The sequence below is a fragment of the Sciurus carolinensis genome, chromosome 9, assembly GCF_902686445.1.
Source record: "Sciurus carolinensis chromosome 9, mSciCar1.2, whole genome shotgun sequence".
Classification (NCBI taxonomy): Eukaryota; Metazoa; Chordata; class Mammalia; order Rodentia; family Sciuridae; genus Sciurus; species Sciurus carolinensis.
This window is the reverse complement of record NC_062221.1, coordinates 8841045-8853665: the sequence shown is the minus strand read 5'-3', so window position 1 is coordinate 8853665 and position 12621 is coordinate 8841045.

Genomic DNA, 12621 nt, shown 5'->3' with positions numbered 1-12621 from the left:
ACCAACATTTATTGTTACTTGTTTTCTTCATAAGTGCCATTCTGACAGGAGTAAGATAGAATCTCAGTGTGGTTTTAATTTGCATTTCTCTAATTACTAGAGATTTTCTCATGTATTTTTTGACCATTCATATTTCTTCTTCTGTGTGAAGTGCCTGTTGTATTCCTTTTCCCATTTATTAATTGGGCTATTAGTGGTTTTTTTTTTTTTTTTTTTTTTGGTGTTAAATTTTTTGAGTTCTTTATATATCCTGAAGATTAATGTTCTGTCTGAGGGTGCAGGTGGCAAAGATTTTCTCCCATTCTGTAGGTTCTCTGTTTATGTTCTTGATTGTTTCCTTTGCTATGAAGAACCTTTTTAGTTTGACTCCATCCCATTTATTGTTTCTTTATTTTACTTCTTGTGCTTTAGGAGTCTTGTTGAGGAATTCAGCTCCTAAGCCAACATGATGGAGAGTTGGGCCTATATTTTCTTCTACAAGGCTCAGGGTCTCTGGTCTAATGCCTAAGTCCTTGATCCACTTTGAGTAGAGTTTTGTGCAGGGTGAGAGATATGGGTTAAATTTCAATCGACTACATATGGATTTCCAGTTATCCCAGCACCATTGGTTGAAGAGGTTGTGTTTTCTCCAATGTATGTTTATGGCACCTTTGTCTAGTACAAGATAACTACTTATGTGGGCTTGTCTTTGTGTCTTCTATTCTGTACCATTGGTATTCATGTCTATTTTGGTGCCAATACCATGCAGTTTTTGTTACTATAGCTCTCCATAATTTACATAATAAAACTTATATAATTTAAGATCTAGTATTGTAATGCCTCCTGCTTCACTTTTCACACTCAGGATTTGTTTGGCTATTCTGGGCCTCTTATTTTTCCAAATAAATTTAATCACTGATTTTTATATTTCTGTGAAGAATATCATTAGAACCTTAATAATAATTGCATTAAATCTCTATAGTATTTTTGGTAGTATGGCCATTTTGACAATATTAATTCTGCCTATCCAAGATTATGGGAGGTCTTTCCATCTTCTAAGGTCTTCTTCAATTTCTTCCTTTATTATTCTGTAGTTTTCATTGTAGAGGTCTTTCACCTCTTTTGTTAGATTGATCCCCAAATATATTATTTTTGAGGCTTTTGTAAATGAAATAGTTGTTCTAATTTCTCTTTCAGTTGATTCATCCTTGATGCATAGGAACACAATTAATTTATAGGCATTCATTTTATATCCTGCTATTTTGCTGAAGTCAAAACTAGGGATATTAGGAACATTTCTCATATTTTTAGCATATATAGTTATAAAAACTATATATGCTAAACCCAAGTCCAACATTATTCTAAATGGACAAAAATTGAAAACATTCCCTCTACAAACTGGAACAAAACAGGGATGTGTGGGGGTCCCTGTGGAGAAGAAAAAAATTAGCAGCCAGAAGATGATGCTGGCTATAAATCAATCAATTACCCATAAGCTTATCTACTCAATAAACACACAAGAGTCAATACTCTTTTTATATGACAGGGGGCATGATAGGTCTGACCATACAGCTCTGACCTCTTGCAACAATGATTTGTCCAACTCTCCTTTATTTATAACATACAGGTAAAGGGGGCAAGGACCAGGAGGAGCTTCTTCTGTGATGGACAGGATGGGGTGGAGTTAGGGAAGCCATCCTCTTAGGGGGAACATTCCAGAAGGAGACAGGGAACCACTCCACGCAGCGCCACATGCTTCCCTGCAGTTCCTAGAAGCCAGGCCTCTGCATCACCTGGCTCAACCTACTCTGATTCTGCTAAGTAAGGATGGCTTCCCACAGGGATGCCCTCTTTTACCACTTCTATTCAACATAGTCCTGGAAACTCTAACCAGTGCAATTAGAAGAAAGAAATTGAAGTGATACCAATAGTAAAAGAAGAAGTCAAACTATCCCTATTTGCTGATGACATGATTCTCTATTTAGAAAAAAAAAAAAAAAATCCACCAGAAAAGCTAATTTGACATTCTAATAAATGACTTGTGGTTGAAATTCATTCTTACAAACCAAGGAAGACAGCATTAGCTACTTCGCTTTCTGTGTATCTTGCTTAATCTTCCACAGTAAAAAGTTCACATTCTTAGTACAAATCTTGAACCGCTTTAATTACTGTGTATAAGAGCAGCCATTACCTGGGATCAACTTGATCTCCTCCACCAAATGTTTGCAGGAAAAGTAGTTAATTTCAGAAGCAGCTGACTCTTCTCACCAGAACACCAAGAGACTGTTGAGAACCCCAGTATGGGAACCTGTGCTGAGCAAAAGCCCGCATGCCCCACATCCTGCCTGTGATAACTCCCATGCTGCTCTGGGCTTACATCCCGGATGAACACCCCACAGACTCAGTCACGGCTCTGCTCTTTCTGCTGTGCCCTCTGAAACCGCCATCGAATTCTACGCAGATTTCCCTGTGTCCTTGACTGCTTGACTGCATTGCCCAAGGTCCAGTGTGGAAACCAGCTTTCCTCATGAGACAACACATTCGCTGCCTTCCCCTTGGAGATCATGTCAGACCTCGTTCCAGCACCACCTCCAGACCTCTGCACCCCTCTGCAGCCTGGGTGGCAGGCGTTTTCCCCGTGGAGGCTTCCATTCGCTTGGCAACACCCTCCACATCGCCATCCGTCTTAAGAGACATCAGCCCCTTCTTATTGCATTTCTCCTCCTCCCCAAGACCTGATGGCCCCTGGGGGATTTCAACAGCTCATGAACTACCCAACACCCTGTCCCCTTTCCTTGGTCTTCCTGGTCTCTCCATTGCCAGAGACCCTATACCCAGTTCCCTTCCAGCCACCCTGGTCTCCAGATAGGCAGCTCTTTCCAATTTCCTTCAAGCGTCCCACCTGGGAACACAGCTTCTCTCCGGCCAGCTCTCTGCTGCAGTCAGTCCTTTTCCTGCTCCTGGGGACCTCCAGTCCCACTCCTCCACTTCATTCCAACCTACCAATCTCTGCTCATGTCCTCATTTCCTGTTCAAGATAAACCACGATAGCTCAGCTCTTCCATAATCACTTGCCCACACACTCAACTCCCTTAACCATTATGTCTCCATAGCACCCCCCCCAAAAAAAAACCACTTTATTTTTACTGTATTCCAATATTTAACTTGGAATACAAAATAGGATACTTATATGTGATTTTATTTATTTAATCATTCATTCATTTATTTTTCTTTATTCATTTCATTTTATTTTTTTTTTAGCACTGGGGATTAAACTCAGGGGCATTCCACCACTGAACCACATCCACAGCTCTATTTTGTGTTTTATTTAGAGACAGGGTCTCTCTGAGTTGCTTAGAGCCTCACTTGTTGCTGAGGCTGGTTTTGAACTTGAGATCCTCTTGTCTCAGCCTCCAGAGTCACTGGGATTACAGGTGTGCACCACCACACCCAGCCTTATGAGCTATTTTAATCTGCTAGATTTTTTTACTACTTTATTAATCTTTAGATTATTTTTCCATGTATTGTTTGTACAAATGTTCTTAACTTTGTATGATGTAAAATACCATGAGATACTTTAGCTGGTGTAGAGCAGAAGTCATGCTGAGATATACAAGGAAGATTGTTTGTAGCCAGACTGGGAATCTAGCCAAGGATTCTGAACTAAATGCTCCCCTTCTTTCCAGCATGGTGGAAATTAGCCACTTATTAACTATACATCTGTGATATCACACTTTCAGTTGCCTTTTATAAATGAAGCTGAGGTCCAGGGTTGGTGGTGCAGGCCTGTAATACCAGTGGCTCGGAGGCTGAAGCAGGAGGATCTCAAGTTCAAAGCCAGCCTCAGCAAAAGTGAGGGCCTAAGCAACTCACTGAGACCCTGTCTCTAAATAAAATACAAAATAGTGCTGGGGATATGGCTCAGTGGTCGAGTGCCCCTGAGTTCAATCCCAGGTACCCCCTAAAAATAAATAAATAAATAAAATAAAATAAATAAATGAAGTTGAGTAGTGGGGGTGTGAGCGCACAGATTGGGTGGAAGTCAGTCTCCTGATCTGCCCTTGCCAGACTCAGCACAAGGACACCTAAAAAGGAGGTGAGTAGGGCTAGAATCCAGCTCAGGGTCTGGATCGAGAAATGATGTGCCTTTTCATAATTCATACAAAGGCATAATGCAAACCATGGACAGTCCTCCCCCAGCCCCTCAAATGCGGAACATTTTAAAGTAGTTGATTCAGTCAAACCACACACTGACCTTCCTCCTTCCCTTTCTTCCACCCCTTCCATCCTAGCGAAGAACCACCAAGAGGCAACTGCGTTTGTGCCTATACTCAGGCATACCTGAATCTTAGGCCAGCTCCATCGCTTGCAGAGTAGGTGCTTGGACAAATTACTGGACCACTTTGAGCCTCAATTTCCTTGTCTGTAAAAAATAGATAGTCAACAAGGTTTTTGTACAGAGTAAATGATATAAGGGTAGTGAAGCACCTAGTATAGTTTCAGCATTGCAGGTACCTAATAAACACAGCTAGTTAGCAAGAAAGATGGATGGATGGACAGATGGATGGAGCAAACAGTCTTTGGATATCCCCAGCCAGTCTTTGACTTTGTGAAGCAACACATGATCTACGTCTCTGGAGTGATGATACCATGATAGAGAATTCTTAGAAACCAACAGGGAGACATTTTCAATAAACATCTTTTATTTCTGGAATTTCTTCCATTAATTTTGCCTGGCCAACCCAGGGTTTAATTGCTGCAGAACAGAAGTTATCTATATCCTGTAAAATCTGAGAGAATTACTCATCTCTGAAGCTTTACACAAAAACACAAAGACATTATTCATTTTATGAATAAATGAAGCCCATTTACTAGTATTGGAGGTGGCATGATTTTACAGATAATTTATTTACAGTCACAGCCTCGTTCTATGAAAACACTACTTATCCAATTTAAAGATACATAGTACTTGAGGAGAATAAAATGGCATGAATTAACTTCAAGCAGAACATTTCAAAACACAAGAAATGAATTCAGGAATATTTAAAAAAGAAACTTCAGTCTTCACTAAAGGTCATATTAACACATTTATTTCCACAAAGGAGTTTTCCAATTCTTTATTCCTTAAATTCTACAGGTTGACCGAGTGTCCATTATTAAGTTTCTGGATTTGAAATAAGAAAGGCAAGGTGACAGGATGACTCAGGGAGAATTTGAGCTGAGTGTGAAGTAATTAGTGCCACAGCTGGCTGTTGGACCTTAACGAGTCCCTCACCCTACCACACACTCCCGCAAACACACACACTCACAGATACACCTGCACATACTCACGCCTAGACCCACAAAGGAAGCAAAAGAAAAAAGAACGACAGAAATACAGAGTCCACTTTCTTAAAACAGTTTACCCGTGATTGTGATCTAAAATACTGTGTCAAGTAAGAACTGAATCCGCTTCCACCAACCCGCTACCAAACGGCATGCCTGTACGTATGTCCACGGAGTCAAATCGATCAGAAATAAGGCAAGGTCTTCAAAGGGCCCCAAAGTTAGTAAGCATAAAAAACTAGACTAAGTGATCTTTAAAAAACCTTAAAACACTACAAGCAAAATCAAATCCTTCTTTTAAAAAAATTGCATCAGTCACATTGAGACGGTCAAAAGAGCTTCCTAAACAAAGTTGTCATTCCACAAATGCTCAGTGAATGTCACACGTGCCAGCTGCAGTTCTGTGTGTCGGAGACACACTAGTAAAGAAGCAAGTTAGGTCCCTGCTCCCACTCAGCCTATTTTCTACTGTGAGGAAAAATGGCCAACCTTTGCTCAGGTAACTGCTGAGCATTATTTAAAGCACACTGTAGAACTCAGTTAGAAAACACCCATTTCAACATTTTAACCAAGTTTCAAAAGGAGGTGAAGTATTCCTTTCCAACAGAAGAAGAAATTGAAGCTAGCTCCTTTGGGACTTATAGAAAAATTGGAAAATTTTTGTATAAATTTTAACTTCTCCCAGATAATAAAGAGACAGCCTAAAAAGATGGTTTCGAGGGAAGAGGGAAGACGTTCAGATTTCTCAGCCAAACCAAGCTATGCTCCATTTCCTATGATCCCACCCATCTATTGTTGTACCTTCAAATAAAAATTATTTGTTAATTCATACTATATCCAAGAAATATCAGTTGACCCAAAACTTAACACCTGGAATAGGAGACAGAAATAACTGAACAATTAAAGCCCAATACGAAATGTTCCACAAGAAAGACATAAAGATCCTAGCAAATCCTAAGTGATCAGAAAAAATCAACAAGGGATTCCTGAGCAGAGGTTAAGCATTGATTAGGAAGTGAGATCATGTGATAAATTTAATTTTACTCAACGCTGTGCCGTGCAATGTCTGTGTGGGAGGGGAGACAGCTGCAGCTGGAGAAGTTTACAGAACAACTAGATGAGGAAGATATTTCCATGCCATTATGGAAATATTAAAGTTTACTCCAAAGTCTCCCAGGAAATGTTAAAGTAGAAGAATCTCATGAAAAGATTTCTATTTCGGAAAGTTCCATTTGGGGTAAAGCAAAGATGAATTCTCATCTACTGTAGGGATGGAAAGGGAGGGAAGGAAAGTAGTTTGGAAACTGTGTTAGTTTCCTAGGAATATCATAACAAATTATCACAAACTAGGAGTCTTAAGACAACAGAAATTTATCTTCACACCTATCTGAAGGATAGAAGCCTAAAATCGAGGTATCAGAGCTCTGCTCTCTCAAGGGCTGTAGGGGAGGACATCTCCCCTTCTCTTCCTAGCATTCCACGGTTGCCAGCAATTCCATGCCTTCGGTTTGCACATGCGTAATTCCAGTCTCAGATTCTCTTTATTTGTCATTCTTGCTGTGTGTCTCTATCTTCAGTGTCTGTGTCCAAATTTCTCTGTCCTTATAAAGACATCCGTTGCTGGATTAGGATCTACCTTAATTGTCAATTAAGTTAATCACATCTACAAAAGAATCAACAGTGCAGTCCCCGTCTAGCACTGAAGGTCTGGAAGCTCCCTGAAGTTGCAGGTCAGAGTCAGCTTTGGCAGAGTGAAGGAGCTGGGGTCTGATGTCCTCTGTGGATTGAAGCAGCAATCAACGCACTCGCTCAAGAAGAATCCTGCTGCTTCCTTCTTCCCCCTTTCGTTCCATCCCGACCCCAACCTATCAAACTCTGCTGCCCACATTTAGAGTAGATCTCCCCCTGTTTCTTTTAGAGTGGGTCTCCCCCTCAGTTTCCTGTCCCACATGCCAATCATTTGGAGAAACACCTGATGGACACACCTAGAAGCCTCTTTTTTTTTTTTTTTTTTACAGGTGACTGACCTTCTTTTTTTTATTGTTAAAGTGCCAGATAAACATCAGTCCAAGTGCCATAGCTTTGTTCATTATGTTTAAAAAGTAGTGTTAAAAAGGATCTCAAGATGGAAGATAGTAGGTGCCCAGGCTATCTTTCTGGAGGAGCCAGGCTGGCTGCTGAAGTTCCTAAAAAACTTCTTGTAGATTTGGGCAGAATTCTTTTTTTTTTTTTTTTTTTTTTTTTTTTTATTGTAAACAAATGGGATACATGTTGTTTCTCTGTTTGTACATGGCGTAAAGGCATACCATTTGTGTAATCATAAATTTACATAGGGTAATGTTGTTTGATTCATTCTGTTATCTTTTCCCTTCCCTCCCACCCCTCCCACCCCTCTTTTCCCTCTATACAGTCCTTCCTTCCTCCATTCTTGCCCCCCTCCCTAACCCTAACTCTAACCCTAACACTAACCCCTCCCACCCCCCATTATGTGTCATCATCCACTTATTAGCAATATCATTCGTCCTTTGGTTTTTTGAGATTGACTTATCTCACTTAGCATGATATTCTCCAATTTCATCCATTTGCCTGCAAATGCCATAATTTTATCATTCTTTATGGCTGAGTAATATACCATTGTATATATATACCACAGTTTCTTTATCCATTCATCAACTGAAGGACATCTAGGTTGGTTCCACAATCTGGCGATGGTGAATTGAGCAGCTACGAACATTGATGTGGTTGTATCTCTGTAGTATGCTGATTTTAAGTCCTTTGGGTATAGGCCAAGGAGTGGGATAGCTGGGTCAAATGGTGGTTCCATTCCAGGTTTTCTAAGGAATCTCCACACTGCTTTCCAGAGTGGCTGCACTAATTTGCAGCCCCACCAGCAATGTATGAGTGTACCTTTCTCCCCACATCCTTGCCAACACCTGTTGTTGCTTGTATTCTTGATAATCGCCATTCTAATTGGGGTGAGATGGAATCTTAGGGTGGTTTTGATTTGCATTTCTCTTATTACTAGAGAAGCCTCTTAATCATAGGTATCTCTGAATCCAATCAAGGTGACAGTTCAGAATAACCGTCCCCCAAGGAGACGAATTTAATAGGGGCATTATTTAACCTAGAGCAGGACCCACTGCCTTAGCTATTTATCCCACAGATGAGAAAGGACTGAAAAGAAGGTAGCGACAGAGAAACGAAAAAGGAGAAAACAGTCTCAAGAGTTCGAAAAGGTATAATCATTTGGGTTCAGTGACTTGAGTGACACGTTACCTAGCAGACTGATTGCCACAATGGCTGCAGTTGTCACCTGTCCCTTTGGTCTGTGATTGCATAGCACCCTCCATGCTGAAATCAGTCACCTGGCTTGATTTGACAGTAGGGGTTGGGAAGCTTTGGCATACGCAGAGACTCCCAAAACCGCTGGAATATTTGCAGCTCCTCTCTGGGAACCCTGCCACCTTTGTGAGAAGAAGCCCACAGGAGCTGCTGGTGGTGGGCATGCCCATTAGCACAGACGCTTTCCCATCTGAAGCTAGCCTAGACCAGATTATGGCAAACAGGTCAGCTGACCCAAAGCGGCCAGATGTGTGGATGAATCACCTCAAACACAACCACAAGGACACACCAGAAACAAATGTGCATTGGGGTAGTTGTTACCCAGGATTAGATCATTGAAACATGGGAAGAGAGAAGAAGGAATCAGAAATAACCCCCACTGGTTTAGGCAAATAAGAAGATCATAGTGATGCAAGAGAGAAGTAGGAACTGTTCTGGGGCATTACTTACACTATTTCCTCTGTCACGAGTACACCTCTTGACCTTAGATTTCCACGAACTAGCAGTATGGGGACAGCTCTGATGTTGCACTCCCCAAGGGTTATTGTCTAGACCCCTCCCAAACTATGATCTCACTCTTGCCATCCTTGATACGTCATTTATGACCCATTTCAGATGGTTGCTACCATCCAACCATTTTTCAGTCCTAGAGAATACCTCATTCTTGGCACCAAATTGGGTACCAAATCTAGGTACCAAGATGCTTCTTGATTCAGCATTCAAGAAGAGAAGTAGGAGGGCTAGAAGATACATAGAACTTATTGCATAGCTTGAGCTTATGTAATGGCAAGAGTCAGTATAAAATTTTCTGCAAAGCTGTTATCTTTGCAGTTGATGTTACAGTTTAAAGTTTACAAAGCAAGAAATCAAGAAAGGAAAATAGAAAATAGAGGAAAGAGAATTCTAAGCTGAAACCCACCAGGAGAGACTGGAACCCAACCAGACCCTCCCTATCTCTGACTTCAATGCTGAGATCATCTTTCCAAGGGTTGACACTCTTTGACCAGGAACTAAACACACACCGAGACCAGGGGTCAAGGAGGCTAAAGGAGGATTCAGAGGAAGGTAGAGCATTCACGGAAGTGGCTAGTGTTCCGTACTGGTACCTGACACAATGCCGAGTTGTCAACAGCATTTGCCCTGACTTTCTATTCTCAAAATAATAGAGTGATTCATCTGCTTCCTCCAAATCTCACAAAAATCTCTCTTATGGCCCACCCCAATGGGAAACTTACAGCGAGGAGAATTCTAAGAAAGGAAGCTGAGCCTAGACCAGTTGACATGTTATAAAGTTACCACAGTCCACCCCTTGTCAACATGGTACCCAGGATACCCTTAAACCATACTTAGTTTCCAAGTAAAAACAATAGCAAAGTCATGTTTCTGGCCAATATGCTGTTACAATCTGGTGTGCAATTGAAAAGAGTACAGAAGGTCCTTGTCCACTGTGGAGGGATGTTCCTCCAGCTCCTGACCATGGCGGGGAGGTCTTCCCACCGTCATTCCCTCTTCCGGAGCCTTTCTCGGGCACACGATCCTGCGCGTTGCTGGCAGCTGCTGCCCCAGTGTCGGGGGCAGTACACTGTGAGGGTCCCAGGACTTCACGTTCTCTCACATAATGCTCCTCTGCAAGGTCTGATGTGTGCGATCCAGGTCACGTCCCCTTTTTAATCCAACAGTGTGGCCTTTCAAAATGAGTAAACCATAAAAAGACCATTCAGAAAATAATTTTTTAAATTTTCCTAAAATTTGATTGAGGAAAATATTTTACATGACTGCTAAAAAGAACCCAAGTAATTATATAATTTCCCCCAAATTAAAAGATTTATACCTCTATCAATTCAGACTCTATGCTATCTGAAATTCTTATTTTTTCTGAAAACTGAATTTATTTTCTCCATTCAAAATTACGTTTTTTGTGGGAAACTTAAATGTCAGTGTTTTGAGAAAGATTTACCAGTGATCACATATCTAACCAGAATGTTAAAATCTCATTTTCTTGTTGCTTATTGGTGTTCATTTCCTTCCTTTTTACATATTAAACTATTCTGTTACTCTTCCTATGTTTAATTGTGCTCTCTAAACATGAGGCTCAAGCCAACGTATGCCAGGTTTTTCCTTTATGACTCTGAAATATTTCCCATAGCTGGGAATAGGGCAAATAAGTTGTAATGGCAAGTAAAGCCAAGAGATGAGAAGAATTTCAAGCAAGGGTCATTATTAGTCTGCTTTTTAAATTAGCTGTGTTCAACAAACCTCACTCCTCCCTCCATTTCTTCCTCCAGGTCACCATAAGATGAGCAGCCCATGATGTTGTGTTTCATGATAGGCCAAGTGGCCATGGAATGAAACCTCTGAAACCATGAGCCAAAATAAAACAAATGTTTTCTCCCTATGAGTTGATTATCTCAGGCATTTTGTCACAGTAACAGAAAGTTGACTAACACAGAGAATACATTCATTTTCAGATTGAAGGGGTAAGACTTGGAAAATTTAATCTCTCCACAGTCCAACAACTGACATAATTCCAAGGCAAGACCCCATTGTCTCCTGGTCTGTATTCTTTCTTCAATAAATACATTTAAATGATGCTAAAAATATCAAACTGAGAACTGCTTTGTAATAGTAAAAATTCTTCCTTTCTTATCAAAATCCACTGCTTTGTTTAAACATTCAGAATTTGTTATATTTAGCTTATGTGTGTGCATGTGTGTAAACAGGGTCATATGTTAATAATGCATACAAATGTCAGTTTGGAAATTAAACCTGTGTTATGACAATTTAGTTTTTTTTTCCCTGATTGATCATAATTTTATCAATTTAATTTATCATTTGAATGTGTGCTAAATAACCGCACACAGGATAAGGCAGGGCTAATTGACATTTGCTCCTGTACTTTCAGTAAGAGGTGAATCTGGGGAAGTGGCTCAGCTGCTCTGGGCTTCAATTCCTTCTTCCCCATGATGAGAAGAACCTTCAAGTCGGCTCAGCAGTCCAGGCACACCTGTGCCATCCTGAGTCTGCGGCAAGCAAGACACACACATTTTATGCCTCGCTGAAGTTTTAAAGAGTGAGTGCTTGCGTCGCAGAACATCCTCCAGGAGAGGGGAGAGGGCGGCTTGCTGGTAGTGCATGGAGTTCTGTCTAGTTCTGGACTCTGCACGGTGTTCCCATACCACACTCTCCTGCTACGAAACCCAAAAGAGGGCTGGGGTTGTGGCTCAGCGAGAGGGCGCTTGCCTAGCATGTGTGAGGCACTGGGTTCGATTCTCAGCACCACGTATAAATAAAATAAAGGTATTGTGAAAAAACAACCACAACAAAAGAACTCCTGGGGATGTCCATCGACGTACCTGGAAAGGCCACCTGGGTTCCGCCAAGCCTGCTCCTTCTCCTGCCAGTCCCACTCAGGGTCCCTTCGGTCTTTGGCCTCCTTCCACTGTTTTTTTCCATGATGTTGACTGTTTTCCACCTTGTATTTTTCCAAGTATTGAACACATTCAATTAAAATACAGCCAAGGATTAGAAGGCAGAAAGGAAGCCCAGAAGCCAGGATCAGCAATTATATGACTTCTAGAAAATTATGTGTATGAATATGTATATAGCATGTCTGTGTGTGCATGTGTCTGCTTGTGTGTTTATACACGCAGAATAGATTCCACCCAAAGCCTCAGAAATTTCACTAATTTAAGAACTTTCAGCAATTCAAAGTTAAAAACAGAAAAGGAAAAATAATGACTCTGAATGCTGAGATACTAAAATGTCAAACATAACTGCGCATCTATTTGTACTGCAATATATGTTAAAACCCATTACAACCTTTGTCTTTCTATAGGGATAAATGTCACTGTCGTGTGTTGAACAAATTATATTTTGAATTTCCTTTTTATTGAAATGCTTATTTTTTGTGTTAGAAAGGGACAGTTGTAAAATTATTAACTGTACATTAGTCTCATACTGGTTTCAGATTCTATT